Source organism: Phyllobates terribilis, unplaced genomic scaffold, assembly GCF_046119375.1.
Source record: "Phyllobates terribilis strain yellow unplaced genomic scaffold, ASM4611937v1 Scaffold_170__1_contigs__length_4071412, whole genome shotgun sequence".
NCBI lineage: Eukaryota > Metazoa > Chordata > Amphibia > Anura > Dendrobatidae > Phyllobates > Phyllobates terribilis.
Window position 1 is genome coordinate 2141986 of NW_027362930.1, and position 14357 is coordinate 2156342.

The 14357-nt window shown below is 44.9% G+C and overlaps 11 non-coding genes across 11 annotated transcripts; all 11 read left to right on the plus strand.

The window, feature by feature from the left end:
• The first annotated feature begins 735 nt into the window (after positions 1–735).
• Positions 736–926, plus strand: LOC141211458 (U2 spliceosomal RNA). Its single transcript, XR_012281432.1, has one exon. It is a non-coding gene; the product is annotated as a U2 spliceosomal RNA (small nuclear RNA).
• Positions 927–2041: 1115 nt separating this feature from the next.
• Positions 2042–2232, plus strand: LOC141211423 (U2 spliceosomal RNA). Its single transcript, XR_012281398.1, has one exon. It is a non-coding gene; the product is annotated as a U2 spliceosomal RNA (small nuclear RNA).
• Positions 2233–3347: 1115 nt separating this feature from the next.
• Positions 3348–3538, plus strand: LOC141211454 (U2 spliceosomal RNA). Its single transcript, XR_012281428.1, has one exon. It is a non-coding gene; the product is annotated as a U2 spliceosomal RNA (small nuclear RNA).
• Positions 3539–4653: 1115 nt separating this feature from the next.
• On the plus strand, positions 4654–4844 carry LOC141211331 (U2 spliceosomal RNA). The gene has a single exon (XR_012281309.1). It is a non-coding gene; the product is annotated as a U2 spliceosomal RNA (small nuclear RNA).
• A 1115-nt stretch (positions 4845–5959) lies between these two features.
• On the plus strand, positions 5960–6150 carry LOC141211332 (U2 spliceosomal RNA). The gene has a single exon (XR_012281310.1). It is a non-coding gene; the product is annotated as a U2 spliceosomal RNA (small nuclear RNA).
• A 1115-nt stretch (positions 6151–7265) lies between these two features.
• On the plus strand, positions 7266–7456 carry LOC141211333 (U2 spliceosomal RNA). Its single transcript, XR_012281311.1, has one exon. It is a non-coding gene; the product is annotated as a U2 spliceosomal RNA (small nuclear RNA).
• Positions 7457–8571: 1115 nt separating this feature from the next.
• LOC141211487 (U2 spliceosomal RNA) lies at positions 8572–8762 on the plus strand. The gene has a single exon (XR_012281460.1). It is a non-coding gene; the product is annotated as a U2 spliceosomal RNA (small nuclear RNA).
• A 1115-nt stretch (positions 8763–9877) lies between these two features.
• LOC141211334 (U2 spliceosomal RNA) lies at positions 9878–10068 on the plus strand. Its single transcript, XR_012281312.1, has one exon. It is a non-coding gene; the product is annotated as a U2 spliceosomal RNA (small nuclear RNA).
• Positions 10069–11183: 1115 nt separating this feature from the next.
• Positions 11184–11374, plus strand: LOC141211336 (U2 spliceosomal RNA). Its single transcript, XR_012281314.1, has one exon. It is a non-coding gene; the product is annotated as a U2 spliceosomal RNA (small nuclear RNA).
• A 1115-nt stretch (positions 11375–12489) lies between these two features.
• LOC141211488 (U2 spliceosomal RNA) lies at positions 12490–12680 on the plus strand. Its single transcript, XR_012281461.1, has one exon. It is a non-coding gene; the product is annotated as a U2 spliceosomal RNA (small nuclear RNA).
• A 1115-nt stretch (positions 12681–13795) lies between these two features.
• LOC141211337 (U2 spliceosomal RNA) lies at positions 13796–13986 on the plus strand. The gene has a single exon (XR_012281315.1). It is a non-coding gene; the product is annotated as a U2 spliceosomal RNA (small nuclear RNA).
• The last annotated feature ends 371 nt before the right edge of the window (positions 13987–14357 follow it).

The window sequence follows — 14357 nt, forward strand, 5'->3', positions numbered from 1 at the left end:
GTTATCAACAGCAGCCTTTTAAACTCACCTGAGCTAACAGGTATGTGTGCTGGTTACTCTGCTGCGCTTAAAATTTCTTTTTTGGTTTGCTACAATGCCTTTTCTGAAACGTTGTCTCCCTCTGCTGGAACACTGACTTCTTTAATTTAATGCCTGCAGACTATAAAAGAGAACCCAACCCAAAAAGTTTGGTTGATTAGTCTGTGGCATTCTGTTAAACTGTTGCTTATGGCGGTCTCTGTAAGCTTCTCAGCGACATTCAGCCAGCCAGGTATCCTGCCTGCAGTAGATGGAATGTGGCAATGGAACGCTGGCTGCGCGTGTCATAATAGGCTCTGAGCCTTTATATACCTGTGCACAGCAGCAGCCACCTTCAGTCTGCTGCTGGACAGCCAGCAGCAGCAGCAGCAGGAGAGGTATGTAATCAGGAGCCCTCCTGCTAAGGGTAGACAGCTGCTCGTTCCACCCCACCCCCCGCCTTAATTGGTTCTCCTCCCTTCCAACGGTGTTGAGGCGGGTGGGAACAGCAGGGGGTGAAGGTGCTGTGTTTAAAGAGGTGGAGTTATGCAGATCTAAAACGCGTGGATTGCAGCAGCAGCAAGCCGAAAAGTGCAGGCATGTAAGGGATCTAGAGGTTGACAACATGTCTTCTTAACGGGAGTCCAGGAGCTCATCTCCACAAATGGACTTTTCAGGATCCTTGGGTGGCTCCGTAGTTTGAAACCAATTCTGGTTATCGCTTCTCGGCCTTTTGGCTAAGATCAAGTGTAGTATCTGTTCTTATCAGTTTAATATCTGATACGTCCCCTATCTGGGGACCATATATTAAATGGATTTTTAGAACAGGGAGATGGAAAAAGAGCTTGCTCTGTCCACTCCATGCATTGACCTGGTATTGCAGTATCTCCAGGACTGGTGCACCCCTTCTTTAATGCAGTTTCTAAAATCAGAAAGAATTGAATTCAATGTTTTTTGTTCATTTTGCTTGTTTGTCGGATTTTGGGATGGACTCTTTGGCTTTGCTTTTCTTCTCCTCATTGGATTTTTCATGTTCAAAGTTGCAGAAGCCAGATTACAAGCTCATTTTGGTTCAACTTCAGCAACTGTGCATTGCATTGCCATGTAATGTGATGCAATGCTATCTTTCTAGCTCTCCCTTTTTACTTCCTTTTGGATAAACAGACATATTAGGCAAGCATTTTGGAGCTTTCACCTAAATAACTACAGGTGGTGAGATAAGCTGCACAATATAATTGACCTTTCAGTATATTGTTGCACACACACCATCTATTTAGCAAATGCCCTTGTTATCAACAGCAGCCTTTTAAACTCACCTGAGCTAACAGGTATGTGCGCTGGTTACTCTGCTGCGCTTAAAATTTCTTTTTTGGTTTGCTACAATGCCTTTTCTGAAACGTTGTCTCCCTCTGCTGGAACACTGACTTCTTTCATTTAATGCCTGCAGACTATAAAAGAGAACCCAACCTAAAAAGTTTGGTTGATTAGTCTGTGGCATTCTGTTAAACTGTTGCTTATGGCGGTCTCTGTGAGCTTCTCAGCGACATTCAGCCAGCCAGGTATCCTGCCTGCAGTAGATGGAATGTGGCAATGGAACGCTGGCTGCGCGTGTCATAATAGGCTCTGAGCCTTTATATACCTGTGCACAGCAGCAGCCACCTTCAGTCTGCTGCTGGACAGCCAGCAGCAGCAGCAGCAGGAGAGGTATGTAATCAGGAGCCCTCCTGCTAAGGGTAGACAGCTGCTCGTTCCACCCCACCCCCCGCCTTAATTGGTTCTCCTCCCTTCCAACGGTGTTGAGGCGGGTGGGAACAGCAGGGGGTGAAGGTGCTGTGTTTAAAGAGGTGGAGTTATGCAGATCTAAAACGCGTGGATTGCAGCAGCAGCAAGCCGAAAAGTGCAGGCATGTAAGGGATCTAGAGGTTGACAACATGTCTTCTTAACGGGAGTCCAGGAGCTCATCTCCACAAATGGACTTTTCAGGATCCTTGGGTGGCTCCGTAGTTTGAAACCAATTCTGGTTATCGCTTCTCGGCCTTTTGGCTAAGATCAAGTGTAGTATCTGTTCTTATCAGTTTAATATCTGATACGTCCCCTATCTGGGGACCATATATTAAATGGATTTTTAGAACAGGGAGATGGAAAAAGAGCTTGCTCTGTCCACTCCACGCATTGACCTGGTATTGCAATATCTCCAGGACCGGTGCACCCCTTCTTTAATGCAGTTTCTAAAATCAGAAAGAATTGAATTCAATGTTTTTTGTTCATTTTGCTTGTTTGTCGGATTTTGGGATGGACTCTTTGGCTTTGCTTTTCTTCTCCTCATTGGATTTTTCATGTTCAAAGTTGCAGAAGCCAGATTACAAGCTCATTTTGGTTCAACTTCAGCAACTGTGCATTGCATTGCCATGTAATGTGATGCAATGCTATCTTTCTAGCTCTCCCTTTTTACTTCCTTTTGGATAAACAGACATATTAGGCAAGCATTTTGGAGCTTTCACCTAAATAACTACAGGTGGTGAGATAAGCTGCACAATATAATTGACCTTTCAGTATATTGTTGCACACACACCATCTATTTAGCAAATGCCCTTGTTATCAACAGCAGCCTTTTAAACTCACCTGAGCTAACAGGTATGTGCGCTGGTTACTCTGCTGCGCTTAAAATTTCTTTTTTGGTTTGCTACAATGCCTTTTCTGAAACGTTGTCTCCCTCTGCTGGAACACTGACTTCTTTCATTTAATGCCTGCAGACTATAAAAGAGAACCCAACCCAAAAAGTTTGGTTGATTAGTCTGTGGCATTCTGTTAAACTGTTGCTTATGGCGGTCTCTGTGAGCTTCTCAGCAACATTCAGCCAGCCAGGTATCCTGCCTGCAGTAGATGGAATGTGGCAATGGAACGCTGGCTGCGCGTGTCATAATAGGCTCTGAGCCTTTATATACCTGTGCACAGCAGCAGCCACCTTCAGTCTGCTGCTGGACAGCCAGCAGCAGCAGCAGCAGGAGAGGTATGTAATCAGGAGCCCTCCTGCTAAGGGTAGACAGCTGCTCGTTCCACCCCACCCCCCGCCTTAATTGGTTCTCCTCCCTTCCAACGGTGTTGAGGCGGGTGGGAACAGCAGGGGGTGAAGGTGCTGTGTTTAAAGAGGTGGAGTTATGCAGATCTAAAACGCGTGGATTGCAGCAGCAGCAAGCCGAAAAGTGCAGGCATGTAAGGGATCTAGAGGTTGACAACATGTCTTCTTAACAGGAGTCCAGGAGCTCATCTCCACAAATGGACTTTTCAGGATCCTTGGGTGGCTCCGTAGTTTGAAACCAATTCTGGTTATCGCTTCTCGGCCTTTTGGCTAAGATCAAGTGTAGTATCTGTTCTTATCAGTTTAATATCTGATACGTCCCCTATCTGGGGACCATATATTAAATGGATTTTTAGAACAGGGAGATGGAAAAAGAGCTTGCTCTGTCCATTCCACGCATTGACCTGGTATTGCAGTATCTCCAGGACCGGTGCACCCCTTCTTTAATGCAGTTTCTAAAATCAGAAAGAATTGAATTCAATGTTTTTTGTTCATTTTGCTTGTTTGTCGGATTTTGGGATGGACTCTTTGGCTTTGCTTTTCTTCTCCTCATTGGATTTTTCATGTTCAAAGTTGCAGAAGCCAGATTACAAGCTCATTTTGGTTCAACTTCAGCAACTGTGCATTGCATTGCCATGTAATGTGATGCAATGCTATCTTTCTAGCTCTCCCTTTTTACTTCCTTTTGGATAAACAGACATATTAGGCAAGCATTTTGGAGCTTTCACCTAAATAACTACAGGTGGTGAGATAAGCTGCACAATATAATTGACCTTTCAGTATATTGTTGCACACACACCATCTATTTAGCAAATGCCCTTGTTATCAACAGCAGCCTTTTAAACTCACCTGAGCTAACAGGTATGTGCGCTGGTTACTCTGCTGCGCTTAAAATTTCTTTTTTGGTTTGCTACAATGCCTTTTCTGAAACGTTGTCTCCCTCTGCTGGAACACTGACTTCTTTCATTTAATGCCTGCAGACTATAAAAGAGAACCCAACCCAAAAAGTTTGGTTGATTAGTCTGTGGCATTCTGTTAAACTGTTGCTTATGGCGGTCTCTGTGAGCTTCTCAGCGACATTCAGCCAGCCAGGTATCCTGCCTGCAGTAGATGGAATGTGGCAATGGAACGCTGGCTGCGCATGTCATAATAGGCTCTGAGCCTTTATATATCTGTGCACAGCAGCAGCCACCTTCAGTCTGCTGCTGGACAGCCAGCAGCAGCAGCAGCAGGAGAGGTATGTAATCAGGAGCCCTCCTGCTAAGGGTAGACAGCTGCTCGTTCCACCCCACCCCCCGCCTTAATTGGTTCTCCTCCCTTCCAACGGTGTTGAGGCGGGTGGGAACAGCAGGGGGTGAAGGTGCTGTGTTTAAAGAGGTGGAGTTATGCAGATCTAAAACGCGTGGATTGCAGCAGCAGCAAGCCGAAAAGTGCAGGCATGTAAGGGATCTAGAGGTTGACAACATGTCTTCTTAACGGGAGTCCAGGAGCTCATCTCCACAAATGGACTTTTCAGGATCCTTGGGTGGCTCCGTAGTTTGAAACCAATTCTGGTTATCGCTTCTCGGCCTTTTGGCTAAGATCAAGTGTAGTATCTGTTCTTATCAGTTTAATATCTGATACGTCCCCTATCTGGGGACCATATATTAAATGGATTTTTAGAACAGGGAGATGGAAAAAGAGCTTGCTCTGTCCACTCCACGCATTGACCTGGTATTGCAGTATCTCCAGGACCGGTGCACCCCTTCTTTAATGCAGTTTCTAAAATCAGAAAGAATTGAATTCAATGTTTTTTGTTCATTTTGCTTGTTTGTCGGATTTTGGGATGGACTCTTTGGCTTTGCTTTTCTTCTCCTCATTGGATTTTTCATGTTCAAAGTTGCAGAAGCCAGATTACAAGCTCATTTTGGTTCAACTTCAGCAACTGTGCATTGCATTGCCATGTAATGTGATGCAATGCTATCTTTCTAGCTCTCCCTTTTTACTTCCTTTTGGATAAACAGACATATTAGGCAAGCATTTTGGAGCTTTCACCTAAATAACTACAGGTGGTGAGATAAGCTGCACAATATAATTGACCTTTCAGTATATTGTTGCACACACACCATCTATTTAGCAAATGCCCTTGTTATCAACAGCAGCCTTTTAAACTCACCTGAGCTAACAGGTATGTGCGCTGGTTACTCTGCTGCGCTTAAAATTTCTTTTTTGGTTTGCTACAATGCCTTTTCTGAAACGTTGTCTCCCTCTGCTGGAACACTGACTTCTTTCATTTAATGCCTGCAGACTATAAAAGAGAACCCAACCCAAAAAGTTTGGTTGATTAGTCTGTGGCATTCTGTTAAACTGTTGCTTATGGCGGTCTCTGTGAGCTTCTCAGCGACATTCAGCCAGCCAGGTATCCTGCCTGCAGTAGATGGAATGTGGCAATGGAACGCTGGCTGCGCGTGTCATAATAGGCTCTGAGCCTTTATATACCTGTGCACAGCAGCAGCCACCTTCAGTCTGCTGCTGGACAGCCAGCAGCAGCAGCAGCAGGAGAGGTATGTAATCAGGAGCCCTCCTGCTAAGGGTAGACAGCTGCTCGTTCCACCCCACCCCCCGCCTTAATTGGTTCTCCTCCCTTCCAACGGTGTTGAGGCGGGTGGGAACAGCAGGGGGTGAAGGTGCTGTGTTTAAAGAGGTGGAGTTATGCAGATCTAAAACGCGTGGATTGCAGCAGCAGCAAGCCGAAAAGTGCAGGCATGTAAGGGATCTAGAGGTTGACAACATGTCTTCTTAACGGGAGTCCAGGAGCTCATCTCCACAAATGGACTTTTCAGGATCCTTGGGTGGCTCCGTAGTTTGAAACCAATTCTGGTTATCGCTTCTCGGCCTTTTGGCTAAGATCAAGTGTAGTATCTGTTCTTATCAGTTTAATATCTGATACGTCCCCTATCTGGGGACCATATATTAAATGGATTTTTAGAACAGGGAGATGGAAAAAGAGCTTGCTCTGTCCACTCCACGCATTGACCTGGTATTGCAGTATCTCCAGGACCGGTGCACCCCTTCTTTAATGCAGTTTCTAAAATCAGAAAGAATTGAATTCAATGTTTTTTGTTCATTTTGCTTGTTTGTCGGATTTTGGGATGGACTCTTTGGCTTTGCTTTTCTTCTCCTCATTGGATTTTTCATGTTCAAAGTTGCAGAAGCCAGATTACAAGCTCATTTTGGTTCAACTTCAGCAACTGTGCATTGCATTGCCATGTAATGTGATGCAATGCTATCTTTCTAGCTCTCCCTTTTTACTTCCTTTTGGATAAACAGACATATTAGGCAAGCATTTTGGAGCTTTCACCTAAATAACTACAGGTGGTGAGATAAGCTGCACAATATAATTGACCTTTCAGTATATTGTTGCACACACACCATCTATTTAGCAAATGCCCTTGTTATCAACAGCAGCCTTTTAAACTCACCTGAGCTAACAGGTATGTGCGCTGGTTACTCTGCTGCGCTTAAAATTTCTTTTTTGGTTTGCTACAATGCCTTTTCTGAAACGTTGTCTCCCTCTGCTGGAACACTGACTTCTTTCATTTAATGCCTGCAGACTATAAAAGAGAACCCAACCCAAAAAGTTTGGTTGATTAGTCTGTGGCATTCTGTTAAACTGTTGCTTATGGCGGTCTCTGTGAGCTTCTCAGCGACATTCAGCCAGCCAGGTATCCTGCCTGCAGTAGATGGAATGTGGCAATGGAACGCTGGCTGCGCGTGTCATAATAGGCTCTGAGCCTTTATATACCTGTGCACAGCAGCAGCCACCTTCAGTCTGCTGCTGAACAGCCAGCAGCAGCAGCAGCAGGAGAGGTATGTAATCAGGAGCCCTCCTGCTAAGGGTAGACAGCTGCTCGTTCCACCCCACCCCCCGCCTTAATTGGTTCTCCTCCCTTCCAACGGTGTTGAGGCGGGTGGGAACAGCAGGGGGTGAAGGTGCTGTGTTTAAAGAGGTGGAGTTATGCAGATCTAAAACGCGTGGATTGCAGCAGCAGCAAGCCGAAAAGTGCAGGCATGTAAGGGATCTAGAGGTTGACAACATGTCTTCTTAACGGGAGTCCAGGAGCTCATCTCCACAAATGGACTTTTCAGGATCCTTGGGTGGCTCCGTAGTTTGAAACCAATTCTGGTTATCGCTTCTCGGCCTTTTGGCTAAGATCAAGTGTAGTATCTGTTCTTATCAGTTTAATATCTGATACGTCCCCTATCTGGGGACCATATATTAAATGGATTTTTAGAACAGGGAGATGGAAAAAGAGCTTGCTCTGTCCACTCCACGCATTGACCTGGTATTGCAGTATCTCCAGGACCGGTGCACCCCTTCTTTAATGCAGTTTCTAAAATCAGAAAGAATTGAATTCAATGTTTTTTGTTCATTTTGCTTGTTTGTCGGATTTTGGGATGGACTCTTTGGCTTTGCTTTTCTTCTCCTCATTGGATTTTTCATGTTCAAAGTTGCAGAAGCCAGATTACAAGCTCATTTTGGTTCAACTTCAGCAACTGTGCATTGCATTGCCATGTAATGTGATGCAATGCTATCTTTCTAGCTCTCCCTTTTTACTTCCTTTTGGATAAACAGACATATTAGGCAAGCATTTTGGAGCTTTCACCTAAATAACTACAGGTGGTGAGATAAGCTGCACAATATAATTGACCTTTCAGTATATTGTTGCACACACACCATCTATTTAGCAAATGCCCTTGTTATCAACAGCAGCCTTTTAAACTCACCTGAGCTAACAGGTATGTGCGCTGGTTACTCTGCTGCGCTTAAAATTTCTTTTTTGGTTTGCTACAATGCCTTTTCTGAAACGTTGTCTCCCTCTGCTGGAACACTGACTTCTTTCATTTAATGCCTGCAGACTATAAAAGAGAACCCAACCCAAAAAGTTTGGTTGATTAGTCTGTGGCATTCTGTTAAACTGTTGCTTATGGCGGTCTCTGTGAGCTTCTCAGCGACATTCAGCCAGCCAGGTATCCTGCCTGCAGTAGATGGAATGTGGCAATGGAACGCTGGCTGCGCGTGTCATAATAGGCTCTGAGCCTTTATATACCTGTGCACAGCAGCAGCCACCTTCAGTCTGCTGCTGGACAGCCAGCAGCAGCAGCAGCAGGAGAGGTATGTAATCAGGAGCCCTCCTGCTAAGACTAGACAGCTGCTCGTTCCACCCCACCCCCCGCCTTAATTGGTTCTCCTCCCTTTCAACGGTGTTGAGGCGGGTGGGAACAGCAGGGGGTGAAGGTGCTGTGTTTAAAGAGGTGGAGTTATGCAGATCTAAAACGCGTGGATTGCAGCAGCAGCAAGCCGAAAAGTGCAGGCATGTAAGGGATCTAGAGGTTGACAACATGTCTTCTTAACGGGAGTCCAGGAGCTCATCTCCACAAATGGACTTTTCAGGATCCTTGGGTGGCTCCGTAGTTTGAAACCAATTCTGGTTATCGCTTCTCGGCCTTTTGGCTAAGATCAAGTGTAGTATCTGTTCTTATCAGTTTAATATCTGATATGTCCCCTATCTGGGGACCATATATTAAATGGATTTTTAGAACAGGGAGATGGAAAAAGAGCTTGCTCTGTCCACTCCACGCATGGACCTGGTATTGCAGTATCTCCAGGACCGGTGCACCCCTTCTTTAATGCAGTTTCTAAAATCAGAAAGAATTGAATTCAATGTTTTTTGTTCATTTTGCTTGTTTGTCGGATTTTGGGATGGACTCTTTGGCTTTGCTTTTCTTCTCCTCATTGGATATTTCATGTTCAAAGTTGCAGAAGCCAGATTACAAGCTCATTTTGGTTCAACTTCAGCAACTGTGCATTGCATTGCCATGTAATGTGATGCAATGCTATCTTTCTAGCTCTCCCTTTTTACTTCCTTTTGGATAAACAGACATATTAGGCAAGCATTTTGGAGCTTTCACTTAAATAACTACAGGTGGTGAGATAAGCTGCACAATATAATTGACCTTTCAGTATATTGTTGCACACACACCATCTATTTAGCAAATGCCCTTGTTATCAACAGCAGCCTTTTAAACTCACCTGAGCTAACAGGTATGTGCGCTGGTTACTCTGCTGCGCTTAAAATTTCTTTTTTGGTTTGCTACAATGCCTTTTCTGAAACGTTGTCTCCCTCTGCTGGAACACTGACTTCTTTCATTTAATGCCTGCAGACTATAAAAGAGAACCCAACCCAAAAAGTTTGGTTGATTAGTCTGTGGCATTCTGTTAAACTGTTGCTTATGGCGGTCTCTGTGAGCTTCTCAGCGACATTCAGCCAGCCAGGTATCCTGCCTGCAGTAGATGGAATGTGGCAATGGAACGCTGGCTGCGCGTGTCATAATAGGCTCTGAGCCTTTATATACCTGTGCACAGCAGCAGCCACCTTCAGTCTGCTGCTGGACAGCCAGCAGCAGCAGCAGCAGGAGAGGTATGTAATCAGGAGCCCTCCTGCTAAGGGTAGACAGCTGCTCGTTCCACCCCACCCCCCGCCTTAATTGGTTCTCCTCCCTTCCAACGGTGTTGAGGCGGGTGGGAACAGCAGGGGGTGAAGGTGCTGTGTTTAAAGAGGTGGAGTTATGCAGATCTAAAACGCGTGGATTGCAGCAGCAGTAAGCCGAAAAGTGCAGGCATGTAAGGGATCTAGAGGTTGACAACATGTCTTCTTAACGGGAGTCCAGGAGCTCATCTCCACAAATGGACTTTTCAGGATCCTTGGGTGGCTCCGTAGTTTGAAACCAATTCTGGTTATCGCTTCTCGGCCTTTTGGCTAAGATCAAGTGTAGTATCTGTTCTTATCAGTTTAATATCTGATACGTCCCCTATCTGGGGACCATATATTAAATGGATTTTTAGAACAGGGAGATGGAAAAAGAGCTTGCTCTGTCCACTCCACGCATTGACCTGGTATTGCAGTATCTCCAGGACCGGTGCACCCCTTCTTTAATGCAGTTTCTAAAATCAGAAAGAATTGAATTCAATGTTTTTTGTTCATTTTGCTTGTTTGTCGGATTTTGGGATGGACTCTTTGGCTTTGCTTTTCTTCTCCTCATTGGATTTTTCATGTTCAAAGTTGCAGAAGCCAGATTACAAGCTCATTTTGGTTCAACTTCAGCAACTGTGCATTGCATTGCCATGTAATGTGATGCAATGCTATCTTTCTAGCTCTCCCTTTTTACTTCCTTTTGGATAAACAGACATATTAGGCAAGCATTTTGGAGCTTTCACCTAAATAACTACAGGTGGTGAGATAAGCTGCACAATATAATTGACCTTTCAGTATATTGTTGCACACACACCATCTATTTAGCAAATGCCCTTGTTATCAACAGCAGCCTTTTAAATTCACCTGAGCTAACAGGTATGTGCGCTGGTTACTCTGCTGCGCTTAAAATTTCTTTTTTGGTTTGCTACAATGCCTTTTCTGAAACGTTGTCTCCCTCTGCTGGAACACTGACTTCTTTCATTTAATGCCTGCAGACTATAAAAGAGAACCCAACCCAAAAAGTTTGGTTGATTAGTCTGTGGCATTCTGTTAAACTGTTGCTTATGGCGGTCTCTGTGAGCTTCTCAGCGACATTCAGCCAGCCAGGTATCCTGCCTGCAGTAGATGGAATGTGGCAATGGAACGCTGGCTGCGCGTGTCATAATAGGCTCTGAGCCTTTATATACCTGTGCACAGCAGCAGCCACCTTCAGTCTGCTGCTGGACAGCCAGCAGCAGCAGCAGCAGGAGAGGTATGTAATCAGGAGCCCTCCTGCTAAGGGTAGACAGCTGCTCGTTCCACCCCACCCCCCGCCTTAATTGGTTCTCCTCCCTTCCAACGGTGTTGAGGCGGGTGGGAACAGCAGGGGGTGAAGGTGCTGTGTTTAAAGAGGTGGAGTTATGCAGATCTAAAACGCGTGGATTGCAGCAGCAGCAAGCCGAAAAGTGCAGGCATGTAAGGGATCTAGAGGTTGACAACATGTCTTCTTAACGGGAGTCCAGGAGCTCATCTCCACAAATGGACTTTTCAGGATCCTTGGGTGGCTCCGTAGTTTGAAACCAATTCTGGTTATCGCTTCTCGGCCTTTTGGCTAAGATCAAGTGTAGTATCTGTTCTTATCAGTTTAATATCTGATACGTCCCCTATCTGGGGACCATATATTAAATGGATTTTTAGAACAGGGAGATGGAAAAAGAGCTTGCTCTGTCCACTCCACGCATTGACCTGGTATTGCAGTATCTCCAGGACCGGTGCACCCCTTCTTTAATGCAGTTTCTAAAATCAGAAAGAATTGAATTCAATGTTTTTTGTTCATTTTGCTTGTTTGTCGGATTTTGGGATGGACTCTTTGGCTTTGCTTTTCTTCTCCTCATTGGATTTTTCATGTTCAAAGTTGCAGAAGCCAGATTACAAGCTCATTTTGGTTCAACTTCAGCAACTGTGCATTGCATTGCCATGTAATGTGATGCAATGCTATCTTTCTAGCTCTCCCTTTTTACTTCCTTTTGGATAAACAGACATATTAGGCAAGCATTTTGGAGCTTTCACCTAAATAACTACAGGTGGTGAGATAAGCTGCACAATATAATTGACCTTTCAGTATATTGTTGCACACACACCATCTATTTAGCAAATGCCCTTGTTATCAACAGCAGCCTTTTAAACTCACCTGAGCTAACAGGTATGTGCGCTGGTTACTCTGCTGCGCTTAAAATTTCTTTTTTGGTTTGCTACAATGCCTTTTCTGAAACGTTGTCTCCCTCTGCTGGAACACTGACTTCTTTCATTTAATGCCTGCAGACTATAAAAGAGAACCCAACCCAAAAAGTTTGGTTGATTAGTCTGTGGCATTCTGTTAAACTGTTGCTTATGGCGGTCTCTGTGAGCTTCTCAGCGACATTCAGCCAGCCAGGTATCCTGCCTGCAGTAGATGGAATGTGGCAATGGAACGCTGGCTGCGCGTGTCATAATAGGCTCTGAGCCTTTATATACCTGTGCACAGCAGCAGCCACCTTCAGTCTGCTGCTGGACAGCCAGCAGCAGCAGCAGCAGGAGAGGTATGTAATCAGGAGCCCTCCTGCTAAGACTAGACAGCTGCTCGTTCCACCCCACCCCCCGCCTTAATTGGTTCTCCTCCCTTTCAACGGTGTTGAGGCGGGTGGGAACAGCAGGGGGTGAAGGTGCTGTGTTTAAAGAGGTGGAGTTATGCAGATCTAAAACGCGTGGATTGCAGCAGCAGCAAGCCGAAAAGTGCAGGCATGTAAGGGATCTAGAGGTTGACAACATGTCTTCTTAACGGGAGTCCAGGAGCTCATCTCCACAAATGGACTTTTCAGGATCCTTGGGTGGCTCCGTAGTTTGAAACCAATTCTGGTTATCGCTTCTCGGCCTTTTGGCTAAGATCAAGTGTAGTATCTGTTCTTATCAGTTTAATATCTGATATGTCCCCTATCTGGGGACCATATATTAAATGGATTTTTAGAACAGGGAGATGGAAAAAGAGCTTGCTCTGTCCACTCCACGCATGGACCTGGTATTGCAGTATCTCCAGGACCGGTGCACCCCTTCTTTAATGCAGTTTCTAAAATCAGAAAGAATTGAATTCAATGTTTTTTGTTCATTTTGCTTGTTTGTCGGATTTTGGGATGGACTCTTTGGCTTTGCTTTTCTTCTCCTCATTGGATATTTCATGTTCAAAGTTGCAGAAGCCAGATTACAAGCTCATTTTGGTTCAACTTCAGCAACTGTGCATTGCATTGCCATGTAATGTGATGCAATGCTATCTTTCTAGCTCTCCCTTTTTACTTCCTTTTGGATAAACAGACATATTAGGCAAGCATTTTGGAGCTTTCACTTAAATAACTACAGGTGGTGAGATAAGCTGCACAATATAATTGACCTTTCAGTATATTGTTGCACACACACCATCTATTTAGCAAATGCCCTTGTTATCAACAGCAGCCTTTTAAACTCACCTGAGCTAACAGGTATGTGCGCTGGTTACTCTGCTGCGCTTAAAATTTCTTTTTTGGTTTGCTACAATGCCTTTTCTGAAACGTTGTCTCCCTCTGCTGGAACACTGACTTCTTTCATTTAATGCCTGCAGACTATAAAAGAGAACCCAACCCAAAAAGTTTGGTTGATTAGTCTGTGGCATTCTGTTAAACTGTTGCTTATGGCGGTCTCTGTGAGCTTCTCAGCGACATTCAGCCAGCCAGGTATCCTGCCTGCAGTAGATGGAATGTGGCAATGGAACGCTGGCTGCGCGTGTCATAATAGGCTCTGAGCCTTTATATACCTGTGCACAGCAGCAGCCACCTTCAGTCTGCTGCTGGACAGCCAGCAGCAGCAGCAGCAGGAGAGGTATGTAATCAGGAGCCCTCCTGCTAAGGGTAGACAGCTGCTCGTTCCACCCCACCCCCCGCCTTAATTGGTTCTCCTCCCTTCCAACGGTGTTGAGGCGGGTGGGAACAGCAGGGGGTGAAGGTGCTGTGTTTAAAGAGGTGGAGTTATGCAGATCTAAAACGCGTGGATTGCAGCAGCAGTAAGCCGAAAAGTGCAGGCATGTAAGGGATCTAGAGGTTGACAACATGTCTTCTTAACGGGAGTCCAGGAGCTCATCTCCACAAATGGACTTTTCAGGATCCTTGGGTGGCTCCGTAGTTTGAAACCAATTCTGGTTATCGCTTCTCGGCCTTTTGGCTAAGATCAAGTGTAGTATCTGTTCTTATCAGTTTAATATCTGATACGTCCCCTATCTGGGGACCATATATTAAATGGATTTTTAGAACAGGGAGATGGAAAAAGAGCTTGCTCTGTCCACTCCACGCATTGACCTGGTATTGCAGTATCTCCAGGACCGGTGCACCCCTTCTTTAATGCAGTTTCTAAAATCAGAAAGAATTGAATTCAATGTTTTTTGTTCATTTTGCTTGTTTGTCGGATTTTGGGATGGACTCTTTGGCTTTGCTTTTCTTCTCCTCATTGGATTTTTCATGTTCAAAGTTGCAGAAGCCAGATTACAAGCTCATTTTGGTTCAACTTCAGCAACTGTGCATTGCATTGCCATGTAATGTGATGCAATGCTATCTTTCTAGCTCTCCCTTTTTACTTCCTTTTGGATAAACAGACATATTAGGCAAGCATTTTGGAGCTTTCACCTAAATAACTACAGGTGGTGAGATAAGCTGCACAATATAATTGACCTTTCAGTATATTGTTGCACACACACCATCTATTTAGCA